The sequence below is a fragment of the Bos indicus genome, chromosome 11, assembly GCF_029378745.1.
Source record: "Bos indicus isolate NIAB-ARS_2022 breed Sahiwal x Tharparkar chromosome 11, NIAB-ARS_B.indTharparkar_mat_pri_1.0, whole genome shotgun sequence".
NCBI lineage: Eukaryota > Metazoa > Chordata > Mammalia > Artiodactyla > Bovidae > Bos > Bos indicus.
The window spans coordinates 36,431,323-36,453,040 of record NC_091770.1 but is presented as its reverse complement, the minus strand read 5'-3'; the positions used below and the strand labels follow the sequence as shown (position 1 = coordinate 36,453,040).

At 41.7% G+C, this 21,718-nt stretch overlaps 1 long non-coding RNA gene and 1 other non-coding gene across 3 annotated transcripts in view; both read right to left on the bottom strand.

Moving 5' to 3' along the window:
- The window catches only part of LOC139185766 (uncharacterized), a 71,052-nt gene that overhangs the window by 19,144 nt on the left and 30,190 nt on the right, over window positions 1-21,718 (bottom strand). The window contains exon 3 of one of the 2 annotated variants that reach the window (XR_011569242.1): window positions 1,259-3,671. The exons of the other annotated variant lie outside the window; for it this stretch is intronic. This is a non-coding gene — a long non-coding RNA (uncharacterized lncRNA). Of the gene's footprint in view, window positions 1-1,258; window positions 3,672-21,718 lie in introns of those variants that run through there. 2 annotated transcript variants of the gene reach the window in all.
- On the bottom strand, window positions 10,829-10,901 carry TRNAC-ACA (transfer RNA cysteine (anticodon ACA)). Its single transcript has one exon. It is a non-coding gene; the product is annotated as a tRNA-Cys (tRNA).

Genomic DNA, 21,718 nt, shown 5'->3' with positions numbered 1-21,718 from the left:
ACCTTAGTTTTCTGAATGTTGGGTTTTAAGCCAACTTTTTCACTCTCCTCTTTCACCTTCAACAAGAGGCTCTTTAGTTCTTCTTTGCTTTCTGCCATAAGGGTGGTGTCATCTGCATATCTGAGGTTATTGATATTTCTCCCAGCAATCTTGATTCCACCTTTGCTTCATCCAGCCTGGTGTTTCTCATGATGTACTCTGCATATAAGTTAAATAAACAGGGTAACAATATGCAGCCTTGATGTACTCCTTTCCTGATTTAGAACCAGTCTTTGTTCCATGTCCAGTTCTAACTGTTGCTTCTTGACCTGCATACAGATTTCTCAGGAGGTAGATCAGGTGGTCTGGTATTCCCATTTCTGGAAGAATTTTCCATAGCGTGTTGTGATCCGCACAGTCAAAGGCTTTGGCGTAGTCAATAAAGCAGAAGTAGATGTTTTTCTGGAACTCTCTCACTTTTTCAATGATCCAACGGATGTTAGCAATTTTATCTCTGGTTCCTCTGCCTTTTCTAAAACCAGCTTGAACATCTGGAAGTTCACAGTTCACGTATTGTTGAAGCCTGGCTTGGAGAATTTTGAGCATTACTTCGCTAGCGTGTGAGATGAGTGCAATTGTGTGGTAGTTATGACAGTTCCAAGGTACTATCAAAAGACAAAGGAGTTGGAATGATCCTCCCACTCATTAGCATATAAAATCACCCAGCTCACAAAAACTAACCAAACCACATTTCATGGCCACCGTACTCGCCCTCTGCAATGGCCCACACTCTGTGGGGTGTGCTTCTCTCTGAATCTGAACAAATCCACCTCTTACCTATAGCTTTGTGTCTCACTGAATTCTTTTTGCAATGAGACATCAAGAACCTGAGCTTCATTAGGTCCCAAAACCAGGCACTGTGGGTTTCGGCTGGGCTCAAGTCCCAGTCAGATATGACTGAGTGACTAAGCATAGTACAGAGTTCCTGCCACGTGTGTTTGAGTCCCAATCTTAGGTAAATTGTTTCAAATACAACTTTCAGAAATGGAAAGATGATGACCTGCCCAATCAAACAATGGCATAGATGGAGAGAGGAGCTGAAGGACAGGAGGAAAAAGCAGTAGGAAAAATGTGCTGAGGAATCCCCTTCATAACCTGCCATCAGTTCAGTTCAGTCACTCAGTCCTGTCCGATTCTTTCCGACCCCATGAATTGCAGCACGCCAGGCCTCCCTGTCCATCACCAACTCCCAGAGTTCACTCAGACTCACGTCCATCGAGTCAGTGATGCCATCCAGCCATCTCATCCTCTGTCATCCCCTTCTCCTCCTGCCCCCAATCCCTCCCAGTATCAGAGTCTTTTCCAATGAGTCAACTCTTCGCATGAGGTGGCCAAAGTACTGGAGTTTCAGCTTTAGCATCATTCCTTCCAAAGAAATCCCAGGGCTGATCTCCTTCAGAATGGACTGGTTGGATAACCTGCCATACAATCTGCTAAATACCTGACCTGTGCTCACAGTTTTCATTGGCTTGATCCTTGGCACAAAGATTAAGGACAGAAGAACCCTCACCTGCTTGGGCAACAGCTGCTAAGGCGCAGCAGATAATAGAATCTTTGGGACACACTGGGGAGTAGCCCCTGCCAGAATCCCTCAATTGCACCCACTGCCACTTGCCTGTTCACAGGGGGTTCGAGGAAACAAGAGATGAGAGACTGTAAAGGAATTAAGATTTTATTAGCTATATGTACTTCCAACCATAGGGGCAAGAACCTCCTACCTTAACCGGAGGTCTTCTGGAATCTGAGACTGAGTTTGTATGAGCTTTCTGCCAAGTTTGTTTTTGCTGTCCTGGTTTCCAGCACGCTGGGCTTTTTGGCAGTTCCACTGCACTGGGTTTCCTTTGCGTTCAGCTTTCACCACGTGAACTTTCACCAAGTTGGGCTTCTGCTGTACTTGGCCTCTGCCTTGTGAGGGCCAAGCCAAGGTTGTTTCAGCCAGGTTACATCAGGGTCACGGCATCAGGTATGTCGGGGGAGTATGTAATTTCCTTGGTTCTGTCTCACCGCAGCAAAAATTTGAAATGACGGACCAGTGTTACAGCTCAGTTAGAGCTCAGAGTTCTATTCACAAGCAAAGGAAGGTACACCCTCAAAGCGTGAGGGTGGGCTAACCCCAAAGGAGAGGCCTCAATCCATCTCGGCTTCCTCCTTTTATACATTTGTTTCCTCCCTGCCTTAAGCGTATGCAAATTGGGCTGGCCAAGAAGGGGGCATGTTTGTTTCACCTGAAGTTCTCACTCCAGTCTATGGATTTTCCTTTGTTCCATTTTCATGGGCTTTTCCCTAAGCCACCACCATTTTGGACTACTTTTTCCTGTTCTAACTACCTAACAGTACCTAAAACACAAAAGTTACTTGCTCAGTCATGAGCAAATGTTACTTGTTCAGTCATGTTAGACTCTGTGTGATCCCATGGTCTGTCCGTGGAATTATCCAGACAAGAATACTGGAGTGGGTTGCCATTCCCTTCTCCAGGGGATCTTCCCAACCCAGGGATCAAACCCAGATCTCTTGTATTGCAGGTGGATCCTTTACCAGCTGAGCCACCAAGGAAACCCAAGAATGCTGGAGTGGGTAGCCTATCCTTTCTCCTGTGGATCTTTCCGACCCAGGAGTCAAACAGGGATCTCTTGCATTGCAGGCGGATTCTTTACCAACTGAGCTGTCAGGAAAGCCTAGAACTCAAAAGGGCCTCAGTAAATCTCTAATTAAAGGAAGTGTCTTCAATATGGGATATATTGAAAGTTTCTTTAATATGGGAAAGAGCCTAATTCTTGAGCCTTTAATAAAGTGAATAGGGAAGTTATGCCTTCCTTCTTCCTGTCAACCAGACTTTTCCCAGTTTCTTCTTTGTCCACCTAGTAAAATGGCATGTAATTGCAAAATCTCTGAAGTCCTGCTTAGATTGAGATAAAATACTAATAATTTACTTTTATTTTGCCTAAAGTTTCTCCTGTTCAGTTAATTTTTCCAGGTAATTTATTGAGAGCTCATTCTATGAAACAGACAAAAAAAAAGCTAATTTACTCAGGCTTCTTGATTATCAAAAAGTTCAAACCACAATGCACAGCAAGCATTTCAGTTTAAACCTTTTTGCCTTTGTGCTATATTAAACTATGCCTTGAAACGGGCATAAGACCATATGGTGGATAACATATGGTACCCAACAGTTGCTATTCATATGGAAAATATGCTAATGATATCCTGTACAGGAAGTAAAAGTGAAACCAGATTTACTTTCTCTATAGAGGTTTATGTGGATTCAGCATCTAAAACTACTGATTTCCAATGTCAAGGAGGAGGTGAATCAGAGGCTGAACAGAGATGGCTGGTGTTCAAGGTCAGTTACAAAGTAACGTGTTGGAGGAAGTAATAATCTGGTGGTCAGAGTCAAGGTAATGTTGAGGGCTAGTAAGAGGTGTCTAGAGAAGCCCCTGAGCTTTATCAAGGGAATCCTTCAAGGCTCAGCTCTTTCCCAGGTCCAAAGAACTCATGCCAACCTTCGGGAAACAGGCTCAGCATCCCCTAACACTGCTTCCAGTAGTGGATTGTGCTTGTTTTTATTGGCCAGGCTCTACTAGACCCGATGCTCCCTCTTTATAACACAGGTTTATAATGCTGCCTCTGAGGTCCTGAAACAGACACATAGGTAATATTATTTATACAAAATATTTTTAAACCAATGTAATACTCTAGTTATAAAATAAACGATAAACAAAATACAACAAAGTAATATATATCAGCATGTAAACCCTTAGGCACTCAGATTTACACCAGCGGGCAGAATCACTATGATGTAACAACCACAAATGCAGATCATGTTGTACTGGAGACTCAAATGCCATGAGCAGCACCGTTGTCAGGCACATGATTTTCAAAACAGAGAATGACTCTTGGTAAAGATCCCCAGCAACAATGTACAATCTTCTCTTGGCTTACACAGTAATTACGTACCTGGAAAACTCAGTGATCTTTAAAATACGGAAAAACTACTTAGAACTTTATGTAAAATGGAGCTGGGTTCTAGGCACAGATACTTGCAAATTTTATACCTACATGAAATATTCCCACAGAACATTTCAAAGTCTCATCCAATTCACAGAATAATTTTTTGATGTATGGGTTAGTCTTCTACATTGCAAAATACCTCTGGTCCCAGCCCATGAAATGCCAGTGCATCCTCCAATTATTTTAGCATTTTAACAAGACAAAATGGGTCTACAAGTTTCCAAAATGCCATAAGGGCATATAGTATCTTCTCTGTTACAGAGAATTACTGGGCTAGAGGACTCAGCAATCAGTTTTCTGACTGTGATAGTAACACTGTGATGCTATCAGCATGTGACATTCTAAACCTTCCTTTGGCTGGTACAGTTCCTTCCAGCAGGCCCAGAAACAAAATCCTTCTAACTTAAGGGGAAAAAGTTATGAGCAAGATATGGGAGCAGCTCACCCAACAGAAGAAAGAGCTGAATAAGAAAACCTCAGTATATCATTTAAAATTAAGTTCCACTAAACATAATAGAAAACCCGAAGTAACAGTGGTTTAAACAGATAAAATTCTGTCTCACAGAAACTGAGCCTGGCAGCAAGAAGTCCAGAGTGGGTATAGCACCTCGGCTCCATGAAGTCCCCTGGGACCTAGGCTCATTCAATTCACTCTCTGCCATCCTTAGGGTGTGGCCCCTGCTCTCATGGTCCAAGGTGGCAGCAGAATGCAAGAAGGAATGAAGAACCAGGCAGATCTCAACTATCTTCTAAGGAAGGTTCTCAGAAACTGCCATAAGACAATTTCACTTAAACCTCATCATCCAAAACTTACAGTCACATGGATATGCCTAGCTGCAGGAAGACTGGGAAAGTGTTTATTCTGGGTGCTTATGGGAAGAGATGAAAAGTCTATTAGAGAATAGACGAGAATGGATATTGGATGATAAATTAAAAGTAATCAGTGCCCCCACTTGAGCAGAAGACGAATCAGGGCAGCTCTGGGGCCCCAGTGGACAGCACTGTTTGTGCATACTCAATGTTGGGAGCAGTGAGGATTCAAGATTGTCCTGTGCTGTAACCCAGCTGTGTTCTTGGCTGTTGAGCCTTCCGTGGGGTGGTGGGCTGAATAATGGTTATGTCCTACTTCCTGGAACCTATGAACATGTTATCTTACACGGTACAAGGAACTTTGAAGATGTGACCTAAGGCTCTTGAAATGGAGATTATAATCCAGGATTACTTGGGTGGGCCTAATGTAATTTCAAGAATCCTCATAAGAGGGAAGCAGGGGATCAGAGAGAGAGAAGATGCGTTGACAAAATCAAGAGGTTGGAGGGATGTGAAGGACAGCCTCTAGAAGCTGAAAAGGGGCGAGAAAACAGATTATTTCCTGAAGACTCCAGAAAGAACAGCTCTTGCTTTACACTTTCAACATCCAGAACTGTAAGAAAATAATGTGTGCTGTTTTAAACCACTGCATCTGTGGTAATTTGTTACAGCAGCAGTAGGAAACAAATAGACTTGGTAATTGATTATTTTCTGAGTAGGCTCTAAAATCAGGTTCAAAAACCTCATAAACTTCACAAACTACCCAAAATGGTTCCATTAAATCCCTTTCCTGCTGAAGTTAATCAGAGTTGGTTTTTAATGATGCCCAATGAAGGACCCAGGCTTATATAATGAGACCATTCCTCTCAATTCAGTTCAGTTGCTCAGTCATGTCAACTCTTTGCGACCCCATGAACTGCAGCACGCCAGGCCTCCCTGTCCATCACCAACTCCCAGAGTTTACCCACACTCATGTCCATCGAGTTGGTGATACCATCCAGCCATCTCATCCTCTGTCATCCCCTTCTCCTCTTGCCCCCAATCCCTCCCAGCATCAGGGTCCTTTCCAATGAGTCAACTCTTCGCATGAGGTGGCCAAAGTATTAGAGTTTCAGCTTCAGCATCAGTCCTTCCAATGAACACTCAGGACTGATCTCCTTCAGAATGGACTGATTGAATCTCCTTGCAGTCCAAGGGACTCTCAAGAGTCTTCTCCAACACCACAGTTCAAAAGCATCAATTCTTCAGCGCTCAGCTTTCTTCACAGTCCAACTCTCACATCCATACATGACCACTGGAAAAACCATAGCCTTGACTAGACGGACCTTTGTTGGCAAACTAATGTCTCTGCTTTTGAATATGCTATCTAGGTTGGTCATAACTTTCCTTCCAAGGAGTAAGCGTCTTTTAATTTCATGGCTGTAGTCACCATCTGCAGTGATTGTGGAGGCCAAAAAAATAAAGTCTGACACTGTTTCCACTGTTTCCCCATCTATTTCCCATGAAGTGATGGGACTAGATGCCATGATCTTCGTTTTCTGAATGTTGAGCTTGGAGAAGGCGATGGCACCCCACTCCAGTACTCTTGCCTGGAAAATCCCATGGACGGAGGAGCCTGCTAGGCTGCAGTCCATGGGGTCGCTAAGAGTCGGACACGATTGAGCGACTTCACTTTCACTTTTCACTTTCGTGCATTGGAGAAGGAAATGGCAACCCACTCCAGTGTTCTTGCCTGGAGAATCCCAGGGACAGAGGAGCCTGGTGGGCTTCCGTCTATGGGGTCACACAGTTGGACACGACTGACGCGACGTAGCAGTAGCAGCAGCAAGCCAACTTTTTCACTCTCCTCTTTCACTTCGATCAAGAGGCTTTTTAGTTCCTCTTCACTTTCTGCCATAGGGGTCACCAATAAGAAAACTCAGCACCATCAGCATTCTGTCTCCACTTGCTTGTGCTCAGGAGTCATATTCCCCAAAGAATAAAACCATTTTCCAGATTAGATCATGTGCCCATCCCTGTGATCGGGGGGCTGAGGTCCTATGACTAGCAGCCCCACCAGAACCACTTGGATTGCAGAAGGGGCAGTTCATTCAGAGTAATGAGGCAACTGGTCTTACAAGAGGAAGGAGGAAACTAACACTGGCCAATCAAAACCAACTTAATTTTTATTAATCTAATAGTTCAGAGACATAAAGGAAATCTTCATATCTAGTAAGTCAGATTGCTAAAATAAAAAACTAGTAAGGGGCATCTAGTTGAGTATCACACATTAATTACATGTATTTGTCTCTTTTCTGAAATTGCATCAAAAAATGGTACGAATCTTAAGAGCAAATAGGTAATAAACATCAGCAGACAAAAAACAACATTTTTATAAAAAGATATATTTATTTATTTATGGCTGTGCTGGGGCTTTCTCTAGTTGTGGGGAGCAGGATTTACTCTTAGTTGTGGTGTACAGGCTTCTGGTTAAGGTGGATTCTCTTACTGTGGAGCACAGGCTCCAGGCCCTAGGGCTCAGTGGTTGTGGCTCACAGGCTCTAGAATGGTAGCTCAGTAGTCGTAGCACATGGGTTTAGTTTCTCTGTGGCAGGTGGTACCTTTCTGGAGCAGAGATCAAACCTATGTCTCCTGCACTAGCAGGCGGATTCTTAACCACTAGACCACTAGGTAAGTTCCAAAAAACAACACTTTTTAATGCTAGGAAACAGATGGAAGAATGGTAAAGACATTGTTGAGCAAAAGAAGGTAAAGCCAAAGTATCCAAACAGGTGGATACCAAAAAATAGGCAGTCAGTTTACCCTGCAGATGTTCAGAAAGGCTAAGCACTTGGAAGCATGGGCACTTCCTGTGCAAAAACAGCATTTAGTGCCTCATTAAATGCGGTGTATAGAGAACTTGATTAAAATTCTGCCTTGTAAATATAAAAGATGTCAGCAAATAAATTCATATACTCTACTCATCTCTAGAAAAAAAAACTGTTAGATTATTAAAAATATAAGTATTTAACCAATGACTACAAGGCATTTGGGGCTTCTGAAAATTCTTAAAGAGATGGGAATACCAGACCACCTTACCTGCCTCCTGTGAAACCTCTATGCAGGTCAAGAAGCAACAGTTAGACATGGAACAATGGACTGGTTCCAAATTGGGAAAGGCTACATCAAGGCTGTATATTGTCACAGAGTACACTGTGAGAAATGCCCGGCTGCATGAAGCACAAGCTGGAATGAAGATTGCCAGCAGAAATACCAATAACCTCAGATATGCAGATGACACCACCCTTATGGCAGAAAGTGAAGAGGAACTAAAGAGCCTATTGATGAAAGTGAAAGAGAAGACTGAAAATGCTGGCTTAAAACTCAACATTAAAAAAACGAAGATCATTGCATCTGGCCTCATCACTTCATGGCAAATAGATGGGGAAATAATGGAAAACAGTGAAAGACTTTATTTTCTTGGGCTCCAAAATCACCGTATATGGTGACTGCAGCCATGAAATTAAAAGACGCTTGCTCCTTGGAAGAAAAGCTATGACAAACTTAGACAGCATATTAAAAAGCAGAGACACTACTTTGCTGACAAAGGTCCATGTAGTCAAAGTTATGGTTTTTTCCAGTAGTCATGTATGGATGTGAGAGTTGGACCATAAAGAAGGCTGAGCACTGAAGAATTGATGCTTTTGAACTGTGGTGTTGAGAGTCCCTTGGACAGCAAGGAGATCAAACCAGTCAATCCTAAAGCAAATCAGTCCTGAATATTCATTGGAAGGACTGATGCTGAAGCTGAAGCTCCAGTATTTTGGCCACCTGATGCAAAGAGCTGACTCTTATTAGAAAAGACCCTGATGCTGGAAATGATTGAAAGCAGGAGGATAAGGCGGAGAAGGCAATGGTACCCCACTCCAGTACTCTTGCCTGGAAAATCCCATGGACGGAGGAGCCTGCTAGACTGCAGTCCATGGGGTTGCTAGGAGTCGGACACGACCGAGCGACTTCCCTTTCACTTTCCACTTTCGTGCATTGGAGAAGGAAATGGCAACCCACTCCAGTGTTCTTGCCTGGAGAATCCCAGTGACGGAGGAGCCTGGTGGGCTGCTGTCTATGGGGTCACACAGAGTTGGACACGACTTATGTGACTTAGCAGCAGTTAGCAGGAGGATAAGGGCATGATAGAGGATGAGATGGTTGGATGGCATCACCAATTCGATGCACATGAGTTTGAGCAAGCTCCACACGATAGTGAAGGACAGGGAAGCCTGACAGGCTACAGTCCATAGGGTCACAAAGAGTCGGACACCACTGAGCAACTCAGCACCTGACACAAGACATTTGAGGAAAACTTCCAACATCAACAACAAATCTCAGAGGAAACAAAGATAAAGCAAGGAACAGAACAAAACTTTGTTTAAAAAACCCCTGTAATTTATATCATCAGAGAGATAAAAGAATGTATTACATTCATGTAACAAAATGAGGATGATTGGTTTAATAAAGAAATTATCAAAACAAGAATAATTTAATAGAAATTAAAAATATGGCTGCAAAATAAACAAAAATGCTCCATTAAAGGGTTAGGAGATAAAAGCAAGGAGATCTTCTAAAAAATAAAACCGAAAGATAAAAAGATGGATAAGAGGGGGAAAATAAGACATTTAAACAATCATTACAGAATGGCCAACATCTGACTGACAGGCACTCCAGAAAGAGAAAAGGCAGGGGGTGGGGAGGGTGGGTGTGGGGAAGATGGAAAGAAATCATGAAATAAATCAAGGAAAATACCCCAGAGTTTAAAAAAAACTTGCAATTTAGACAGGCAATCTCAGATTTAAAAGTCCCACTAAGTACCCAGCCCAATGAATTTTTTAAAAAAGGCACCAAGTTACAGAATGAAATATCAGGATACTGTACTAAGAATAAACTTAAAACTTCTAAGGAATTGGGGGAGTAGATAATTACATAAAAAGTATCAGTAATCAGACTAGGCATCAACTTCTTGAAAGCAATGGAGGAGCTCAGAAAACAACATAGCAAAGCCTTTCCAGTTCAGAGGAGAAGCTATTTTCATCCTAGAATTAAGTAACAATCAACTAGGCCGGTATATAAGGAAGCACACCCATGCACCCTTTCTCAGAAAGCTAATGAAGAATGGGTCCCAGTAAAATGATGGACCTAACAAAAAAGAAGAAAACATGAAAGCTGGGAAACAAGCAATGTCATACCTAAAACTACTAGAGGTACTAAAGTTCTGGGATGACAGTCCAGGTGGCAACCCATCCAGACAGGAGCAGGAGGACAGAGACAAGCAACAGTTGATCTGAAATGTTAAAAGTAGGATTGATAAGCTTCTAAAAATCTAATTAAACATTTGGTTAGAATAACAGAAAACTGAAATGATGAAAAGCTAGGCAATTCTTAACTCCAGGAAAATAAGCAGCTGTACCATGAAGGAAAAGTAGTCAAAGTACATTTAATTGGCTTACTAATAAGCAACACTTACATAATAATGTCGGAAAAGGCAATGGCACCCCACTCCAGTACTCTTGCCTGGAAAATCCCATGGATGGAGGAGCCTGGTGGGCTGCAGTCCATGGGGTCGCCAAGAGTTGGACACGACTGAGCGACTTCACTTTCACTTTTCACTTTCATGCACTGGAGAAGGAAATGGCAACCCACTCCATTCTTGTCTGGAGAATCCCAGGGACAGGGGAGCCTGGTGGGCTGCCATCTCTGGGGTCGCACAGAGTTGGACACAACTGAAGCAACTTAGCAGCAGCAGCAGCACATAATAATGTAAATACTAGATACTGAACTAAGTTGAAATTAGATTAGAATTATATTAAGAGGATTATATTAAGTCGTGTCCGACTCTTCGGGACCCCATGGACTGTAGCCTACCAGGCTTCTCCATCCATGGGGTTTCCCAGGGCAAAAATACTGGAGTGGGTTGCCATTTCCTTCTCCAGGAGATCTTCCTGACCCAGGGATTGAACCTGGGTCTCCTGCATTGTAGGCAGACGCTTTACCGTTTGAGCCACCAGGGAAGGCCTATATGAAGAGGATAGGGAAAGGGAAGTATATGTGCATATGGAGTTAATAAAGCCTAAAATTTATAAATCAAGAAATAGCAGTATAGCTATAGGCATATTATATCAGGAAAAACTGCTAAAGATTTAAAAGCCTCCCCAGAGGTGAAACAGAAAGCACTGCTTTTTCATTTTTTTAATAAAAGCTTTGTAGTGTTATTTAATATTTTGTATGATTTTGATTTAAAATATTTATACTGCCCTGAAGAAAAGAACCAGTAAGAATAAATCCAGAGATAATTCATATTTTAACTTGTATCATGCATTAATACCACACTCTACTTAGTTCAGATTCTCTTCAGAGATCCAACATGTGCTGAATTTTAAAGAAGCTCATTGCTCCATATATCCTGTCTCCCTCAGAGACCAATATTTGAATTTTAAAAGACTGTGTGTGAAATACTTCAAATATTACTCACAATGGAAGAAAACATTCTCCTCTAGTTTCTGTGTGTGATTAGTGCATGTCCCAAAGCATGAAATATGATTTTAAAATATTGTTCTCTCAGTGTTCATTTATTCTTTGTATTTACTACATCACTTCTATATGGCATTTGATAGCCAGATGAAAGCTTCCCTCACTCTGCATTGTCTTAGCTTGGTCCTCCCTTAATCCTTCTATGACCCTCCATTACATCATTTAGGGTCTTCTCTGCTCTACCTCCCAATTGATGTAATTCTTATATTTTACCTTATAAATTGCCAAACATTCAGTATTCTATAAATGACAGGTTTGTGCATATTTTTGCTAGCAACAAATATACCCACATTACAGTAAAAAAAAAAGTTTATAAATTCAGAACCTATTAACAATCTAGAGTAAATATACTTTGAGCATAACAAAATGTGTTTTTCTGAAGACTATGTGACAGTAAACAACTATCAGAATTGAATTAATCAAACATAGACTCAATGGAGAAGGCAATGGCACCCCACTCCAGTACTCTTGCCTGGAAAATCCCATGGATGGAGGAGCCTCGTAGGCTGCAGTCCATGGGGTCGCTAAGAGTCGGACACGACTGAGCGACTTCACTTTCACTTTTCACTTTCATGCATTGGAGAAGGAAATGGCAACCCACTCCAGTGTTCTTGCCTGGAGAATCCCAGAGACGGGGGAGCCTGGTGGGCTGCCGTCTCTGGGGTCTCACAGAGTCGGACACGACTGAAGCGACTTAGCAGTAGCAGCAGCAGCAGACTCAATACCCTTTTTTTTTTTTTTTTCATTTTTAAAAAAACATTCTAGGGACTCCCCTGGCGATTCAGTGGTTAGGACTCGGAGCTTTCATTGCTGGAGCCCAGGTTTGATTCCTGTCAGGGAACTAAGATCCTGTAAACCACGTGGCATGGCCAAAAAACAAAAAACTTTACATGAATATTCTCCTTCGACTGTTTCTAACTGGTAAATTCTGCCACAGCGAGGATAATTTTATATACCAAATCCTTCTGAGGAACTATAAAGGTGACATATTCATTAAAATTTAGTGTTTATAGTGAAGACTCACTTCAGCAAACTGCTGATTTTAAGAAAGTGGTTGAGGAGCAAATACAATTTTCTCCGCCCACTATTCTTCACTCATGATTATGAACTGGCAAAAAAAAAAAAAAAACTCTGGTACTGTATGGATTTGTCGCTGGAAAATAATGTATGAGATATATGGCTAGAAAACCAAATGTAAGAACAGTGAGAAAAATTTCAGCACTCAGAAACCCCAAGGGGCAGGTGGCTTAGTTATCTTATGAAATCAATTAATCAAATAGTACAGTTTATGGTCCAAGTTTAAAGTTCATATGCCTTTCCTGCCAGCCAACCTATATACTGAGGGGAGAAGGGGATACACTAGAAAGCAATTTTACCTGTATTATTTGGATAATTTCCATTTGATTTTGGAAATGGAATTTCATTTTTCAGTGTATGGAGGGTTTTGTGTCAGACACTGCTTCCTTGTATGCTTAATGTAAGACTCAACAGGTAGTTTAGTGGAAAACAAAGAACAGGTGACAGATGGCGAGTAAAACGCCTGCAGGCACAGCATGCAATATACTTACTATTTTATGAAAAAAAAAAAAATCTAGACCAGACAAGCAGAAACACTTTGGGAGGAAAATAAAAAATAACTTGAAACCAAAACTGTTCCAGAAAATCCAAAACGTGTCACTGAAAATACACACCATTATAAATGCAGGGAGAGACACCATTCAAAGAATACCCTGAGGGGCCATTCAATATTCATTTAGCCATCTAGAATTCAACTGCATACACTCAGCAAAAAAAAAATTTTAAGAGAAAAATGTAAGTCGTACAGGCAATTGTGTTTCTGTTAAACTCAGTGAACATATGCCCCTGCTAGTGGATATGATCAAACCTGAACTAGACTATCAAACCTCAACTTGACAAGCCTGTGGGGACAATGTATCATTTTATTTGAATGGAATCTGTGACCATGGGTAAGAAGGTCAGAAGCAGGGCTTCCCTGGCGGCTCAGTGGTAAAGAATCCACCTGCCAGTGCAGGAGACATGGGTTTGATCCCTGGGTCAGGAAGATCCCCTGGAGAAGGAAATGGCAACCCACTCCAGCATCCTTGCCTGGGAAATCCCATGGACAAAGAAGCCCGACAGGCTAAACATAGAGTCGCAAAATCAGACTTAACGACTGAACAACAATAACAACAACATTACCCATGTCACCAGGCCATGAGTAGTAATGTCTTCTTTGCTGCCTATCAGATCAACAGATGACTAGTTCAACCAGTGGAATTCTGTAACAATACACTGGTTCTACTCTCTAATAATACACTAATCCTTTTCAAAGCAGGGTGTCATTCTGTGGTCAAGCTGGTAGAAGAAAGCCAGTTCTTTTCCCTGTTCTCTGAAGAACTTTGACAAACAGATACCTCTCTTGAAGTTAATTACATTAACCCACGAAAAACAAACATTTCAGAATCAGAGGGATCTGGATTTAGATAATTTACTTAACTTCCTTGAGCTTCAGTCTCTATGTCTATAAGACGAGAAAAACAATAATATCTATGTTTTATATATATACATATATATCTATATATATACAGTAATATATCTTGAGGATATTATATACCTGTGTGGGTATTATATACCTGTGAGGGTATTATATAGAAGCCTGTGTGCTTCTCAGAATACCTGCTATAGAATACATATTCAAGCTGAGTTTGTGCCCACTCTTTCTCTACTTTAGAATTAGACTCATGCCTGGAACATTTAGAAGCTTTGTTCTCTCTGCCAGATTAACCTCTGGGTGCGTATAGTTAGTTGAATAACAGACATGCTTAATATGTCTTTGGCTATTATGTAGTATATGGAGGAGAGAATGGTTCCAGGTTTTGGAGCCAGGCCTGAGTTCAAATTCAACCTCCACCACACACAAACTATATGTCTTTAGGAGCATCAATTAACCTTACTGAGCCTCTATTTTTCATTTGCAAAATAGAGCAGTACCTTTTCCTACCTAGCTAGCAAGGATTTCTGTGAGATTGAAATTGGATAATATATGTCAAAATGATTCATAAGTAATAAAATATTATGATATATGTTTATTACTTTATTATCTATATTATTATAATGCAATTATAAATAATACTTAATTTTTATTATTGATAGATGATTTAGGAAAAAAGAAGTTATCTCATTCAAGAAAAAATTAGTTATTGTATAGTCAGCTTTTTCTTATATTGAGAAAAAGAGAAAGTTAAGATATATATAAGTAAAGAATACCAGCCAGAGAATTAGAATACAACTGATAGTCTGAGTGCTAATACTAACAACTTCCTGGACAAACCTCCCTAACTTATTTAGCTTGGCTTTCTTATCTCTAAAGTAATTCCTGCCTCAGTATATTACTGTGAGGATACATACAGAAAAATTATGGGAGAAAAAAAAAAAAACAATGGGAAAGATGTCAAATCCTTTCAATAAAAGTCTCAGATGAGTTATTTGAACCTTCTTTCTTTAGGTATGTGGACAATCATCTCATCTTATTTATACACCTGTTTTATGAGCAAAACTGCTACAGACATAACCTTCAGAGATTTGTAGACGTGGTGGAAGGAAAGGAAAGAAGATTAAAGGAAATCTTTAAGAAACATTGGCAAACCTCAGTTTCACTCTTTAATTAGGGCGTGGTTAATAAGTGGGCCTTAGGAAGCATCACTACAATCAAAGCTAGAGGAGGTGATGGAATTCCAGTTGAGCTATATCAAATCCTCAAAGATGATGCTGTAAAAGTGCTGCACTCAATATGCCAGCAAATTTGGAAAACTCAGGAGTGGCCACAGGACTGGAAAAGGTCAGTTTTCATTCCAATCCCAAAGAAAAGCAATGCCAAGAATGTCCAAACTACTGCACAATTGCACTCATCTCACATGCTAGCAAAGCAATGCTCAAAATTCTCCAAGCAAGTGCTCAACAGTACATGAACGGAGAACTTCCAGATGTTCAAGCTGGTTTTAGGAAAGGCAGAGGAACCAGAGATCAAATTGCCAACAACCATTGGATCATCAAAAAAGCAAGAGAGTTCCAGAAAAACATCTACTTCTGCTTTATAGAACACATCAAAGCCTTCGACTGTGTGGATCACAACCAACTGTGGAAAATTCTTCAAGAGATTGGAATACCAGACCACCTGACCTGCCTCCTGAGAAATCTGTATGCAGGTCAAGAAGCAACAGTTAGAACTGGACATGGAACACTAGACTGGTTTCAAATCAGGAAAGGAGTACGTCAAGGCTGTATATTGTCATTCTGTTTATTTAACTTACATGCAGAGTACATCATGAGAAATGCTGGGCTGGATGATTGCCAGGAGAAATATCAATAACTTCAGATATGCAGATAACACCACCCTTATGGCAGAAAGTGAAGAGGAACTAAAGAGCCTCTTGATGAAAGTGAAAGAGGAGAGTGAAAAAGTTGGCTTAAAACTCAACATTCAAAAAATGAAGATCGTGGCATCCAGTCCCATCATTTCATCACCAATAAATGGGGAAATAATGGAAACAGTGACAGACTTCATTTTCTTAGGCTCCAAAATCACTGCAGATGGTGACTGCAGCCATGAAATTAAAAGATGCTTGCTCCTTGGAAGAAAAGCTATGACAAACCTAGATAGTGCATTACAAAGCAGAGACATTACTTTGCCAGCAAAGGTCCATCTAGTCAAAGTTATGCTTTTTTCAGTAGTCACAGATAGATGTGAGAGTTGGACCATAAAGAAAGCTGGGCACTGAAGAGTTGATGCTTTTGAACTGTGGTGTTGAAGAAGACTCTTGAGAGTCCCTTGGACAGCAAGGAGATCAAACCAGTCAATGCTAAAGGAAATCAGTCCTGAATATTCTTTGGAAGGACTGATGCTGAAGCTGAAACTCCAATACTTTGGCCACCTGATGTGAAGAACTGACTCATTGGAAAAGACCCTGATGCTGGGAAATATTGAAGGCAGGAGGAGAAGGGGACAACAGAGGATGAAATGGTTGGATGGCATCACCGACTTCATGGACATGGGTTTGAGTAAGCTCCAGGAGTTGGTGACGGACAGGGAAGCCTGGCATGCTGTAGTTCACAGGGTCGCAAAGAGTCAGACAGGACTGAGCGACTGAACTGACTGAAGAAATAGTACTGTTATACTTTCTCTCTTGTAGAAACTGCCTCTAGGCTGAGCTGAAAGAGTTCCATGTCCTGGACCTCTGAATACAGAATCCAGGAGTCTACCTTGAAACTGGAGTGACATCCTCAATACTTTCATGAACTCTTATCTCGATACTGATTAAACATATCTTGAATTAGTCACCTCATCTCTTTCTCCATTGCCAATGCTCCAGGCTAAGCCCCTCACTGGCTCTCAGCTGAATTCCTGCAAAGTCAGCTACCTGCTGACCTAATCTCCATTCCCTCCTGATCAACCCATCTCTGAACTATCAACAGAGGGCTGTTTTTAAATAATTCCATCAAGCGACATGTCTGATAAAAACAATGACTCCCTGCATCACTCCCAAAGAAAGCTGCTGCTGCTAAGTCGCTTCAGTCGTGTCCGACTCTGTGCGACCCCAGAGATGGCAGGCCACCAGGCTCCCCCGTCCCTGGGATTCTCCAGGCAAGAACACTGGAGTGGGTTGCCATTTCCTTCTCCAATGCATGAAAGTGAAAAGTGAAAGTGAAGTCGCTCAGTCGTGTCTGACTCTTAGCGACCCCATAGACTGTAGCCTACCAGGCTCCTCCGTTCATGGGATTTTCCAGGCAAGAGTACTGGAGTGGGGTGCCATTGCCTTCTCCGCCCAAAGAAAGCTAGAAGTCTTTAACCTGCAAAGCAGACCCCTTAATATTCTGACCCAGGCTAGCTCACCAGTTCCATTCAACACCACCCCTCCCACTCAGTTGCTTAGTGAAGCAATATAGTATAGTGTCTATAGCTAATGCTAAACAATTATCCACTTCTTACTTTCAGTAATGGAACCCTTGAGTTTCAGCTGAACACAAGGACTCCCTAGGTATGACCATGTGATTTGACTGTAACCAGTGGGATGAAAGAGAAAGTGTTGTGTGCTTATTTTTGTTTTGTCGTTAATATGAAACTTCTAGGTCAAAAGAAAGAAAGAAAGAAAATTACTCTGTTAAGAGTATTCAAACCACAGCCAAGTAAAATCCAGAAACTAAAATGACCCATTATCTGCCAAATAAGAGAAACAGAACATTTAATACATTTAAAGCAAGATCAGTCTGTCAGCAGAATTCAAACTTCCTTTTCAGACCCAGGAAATTTTCTTTAAAAGAGAAACTTTGAAATGCATTGTTGGCAGGAATCAGAAAGAAGCAAAGAACCTTTTTTTTTTCTTTAATTAATACATACCTAATCTAGAAACTATGTGGCTACTATGCCATTTTTAAGTGCCAAGCTCAAAAAAAGAAACTGAATTTTACATCTCACTGTACTGCTCTCAGAATAATTCATCTAATTCCACTATAGGCAGAAGTCTAACAAATAGTTTGAATCTTTATCAGTTACAGGTTATAATATGCACTCATCAGTGTCCTTTATCATATAGGAAGCTCCCTTTTTCAGAACTCTACTTGGAGCTTCAAGTTAGGATCTAAGGTGTGGGGCCTTGAGTTACTGGTTAAGTAAGCTTCCTATATCCACTTGATCCTCTACTTAGTGAACCTGGGCCAGTATCGTCATCAAATTTCCTGACAGGAAACTGCTTTATTCTTTCTTGAAATGAGAGTTAATAAAAGACCAAGCACACCTGTGTCCTCTCCCTGTGCGAGCAGACTTTAATTAGTCACAATCAGATCAAGAGCAGAAACCACAGAGTAATTTAAACAGGAAGAGCTGACTATAGAGCATTACTGAGCAATGATAGGAGAGGGACTATAAAGATGGGATGAGAGCTCTAAAGGGTGCCAAAGAGCTGAGGGAAAGAACCAACAGAGAGGAACCTGGAGGAGGTCAGACTTCAGCATTTGTTGACGAAGGTATGGTCAAAGTCCACTTGATGCAGAGAAGTTACCTAAGCCAGAGATGGTCCAAAGTTGCCAGGAAAGCAGAAACAACCTGCTGGGCACAGGCCAGCCAGAGCTGGTTGGCAGACTGGGTATGCAGAAGGAAAGAGGTGCAGAGAGTCAGGAGGCAGGTGAGTCAGCGGGCCACTGCAGGTGAGGCCTGGGATGCTCAGTGCCCATGTCAGGACAGTCCTGGAGAACAGTTCTGTGGGGCACGGGTGAGATGACGCTAAGGGGTGGGTGCACAGAGGGAGCCGGACTGCCGCTGTGGACACTTCTGGGACCAGGACCTCGAGGGGCCTCCCTCTACAGGAACCTGGCACATCTCTGTATTTGGCTGGGGACGGAGCAGCTCCCACCCACTCAACAAGACAAAGCTTAAGCATCTTGCTCACTAGACAGCCAGCTCGATGAGTCCCAGCATGCCCACACAGAGCAGCAACCTGGGCTGCAGTGAAGGTTGTGCTGTCTGGAGCTCCCAGCCACACTTACTTACAAGATCTGAAGAAAACACACAGAAAAAGCTACACACTACAGGACTTAAGCAGTGAAAAAGAAAGCATGCTCTTCAGGCTACCAAGAGAAATCCCTCTTTCTCCTTCAAGTGTGTTTCTCTCTCCAGTGACCTCTATGACAAAGCAGTGTGCCAAATGTCGAAGGAAAAATATTTACAGGGCCCAGACCCATTCAAACAGGTTAGTCGATGAAGGGAGCTGACAGGCAATGAATTAATAATAAGCACATTCACCCTCTGACTGAAGCCCTCCATAGAAACAGAGCTGCCCAGTGAATTGTTCTCTCTGCTTTCCCCTAGAATTTAACTTGTCCCCAGGTGCCACCTGCTCCCATCAATCCCCCAGTAACCCTGATCTTCTAACCTGCCCCTCTAGTCATTTACAGGTGGCTATGTCAGAAGTCTCTCTACAGCCCCTGTTGAGGGTAGCTCATAAGTGTGATACAGTTTTGTACAGCTCTTTAAAGCAATTTGATAAAAGCAATCCAAAGTCAAATTAGAGATTAGGCCATTTTTAGAGTCATGGGATTGTTCTGTATGGCTCTGAGGTAGTGTATGTATGTGACTATGCATTTTTCAAAACCCATAGAACTATACACTACCAAGTGTGGACTTTAACGAATGCAAATTTAAAAAATTAACTAGGATGTTAGAGGACCCTAGAATGCAATACAGACTGTGAGAAATGAATCTAACTCTATTACAGACGCATGACATAACCTTTCTGAAAGGGATAGGGAAAGAGCTGACCTAAAGTAACTTTGGAAAATGGTATTTAGACTAGATACTCTAAAGTTTAAAAGGACTGTATATAAACACTGTACTATAGTCTGCAAATTAGTTTCTTACAGGGATACCAGATAAGAATTCTGAAAGTACTGTACATCTATACTAGAGTTGAACAAGTGATACTAATAGATAATATGAATTAAGTTCCTCAGAGTTAAAGGAAAAAGTTAAAAATAAACAAGGGAGAGGCTAGACTAAGCCCTGTGATAATAAGTTAGAGTTGGGGACATCAGTATAAACTCATGCCTAATTTATGTACTTTGAGTAGATAGATAGTAGAGAAATAGATAATTATACATAATGTTTGTATACATGGGAATACGTATGTATATTTCCTAGCTCTGTCCACTGAGAAAGCCTAGAAGTGTTTCCCCAATAGCAGTGAGCACACACCCGTGCCAGGATCTTGGTTTCTAAAAACCATTTTCCAATAGAAGGAACCAGGGCTTCTTGGATAAATGGCTGATTCTAGGGTGCAGGCAGGGAAGATATAAAAAGTTTGGAGAGAGTAAGTCTAGTGCCAGAAAGGAAGGAAGGGCTCAGACAGCAAAACGGACACTGGAACCAATCTGAAAGAGCTCTCAATGGTCAAAGATGGGAAAATCTGAACAAGCATGTTATTCTGAGTTGTGGAGATGAATTTTTTTTTAAAATATATAGTGAAAAGTAGAAAGTAAGTCATTGCTCCTGGGGAGTAAGAAGCAGCATAGGGGCAGGGACTGTTTGTTGTTAAAAGCCTTAGAACATAATTTGACACTTTAAACCATTTCCATATTGGCTTGTGTAGCTTTGAAGGAAAACTTCTAACTACATTAAAAAGAATACACACAAAAGAAGTTAGAATATGAGGCAATCGAGGGAATATTTTGATGAGAGGGTTTTATTTGGTTGGATTGGTTTCTATGTTTTATTAAAATAGGAGACACTTAGCTAGTTTATATATAGATAGAAAACCAACAGACAAAAAGAATAAAACAGGGAAGAAATAGAGATAACTGACTAAGGTAAGTGTCTGAGGAGGGGAGGCAATCTTTGTTAGAAGGATTTACAGAGGACTGGGCTTCCAGGTGGCGCTAATGTTAAAGAACCCACCTGCCAATGCAGGAGACATAAGACACAAAGTTTCAATCCCTGGGTTGGGAAGATCCCCTGGAGGAGGGCATGGCAACCCACTCCAGTATTCTCGCCTGGAGAATCCCCATGGACAGAGAAGCCTGGCAGGCTACAGCCCACTGGGTTGCAAAGAGTCGTATAAGACTGAAGCGACTTAGTGTGCGGATGGCACTAATCAGCTCATTATTTCTAACCTATCCAAAGAGTGACACATGCAGAATCTCAAGGAAACCTCTGTCCTGTCTCCCTCTTGCATCTTGCTGAGCCCTGAGGTGCACCCACTCTTGCCTGGTATGGGGTGCTCTCTCACAAGCTGCAAAGGTGCACTTCCTGAAAACGCCAGGGGCAAGTCTGTCACTTCCTTGTCAGTGTCTACACTAATTATTTACAGAGATTTGGCAACAATTATGCAGACTTACAGGCTTCCCAAGTGGTGTAGTGGTAAAGAATCTTCCTGCCAATAGAAGAAACACAAGAGACGTGGGGTTGATCCTTGGGTTTGGAAGATATCCTGGAGAAGGAAATGGTAATACACTCCAGTATTCTTGCCTGGAAAATTCCATGGACAGAGGAGCCTGGTAGGCTACCGTCTGTGCGGGTGGCAAGCTAAGAGTCATACACAACTGAGCACACACACACACACACACACACGTGCAGATTTAAGCTAAAGACCTCTTTTTTTAAAAAGAAAGATATGTGAATACACTTAATGACACTGGACTATACACTTCAAAATGGTTGCAATGGTGGGACTTCCCTAGTGGTCTAGAGGCTAAGACTCTGTGCTCCCCAAACAGGGTGGGCCCAGGTTTGATCTCTGGTCAGGGAACTAGA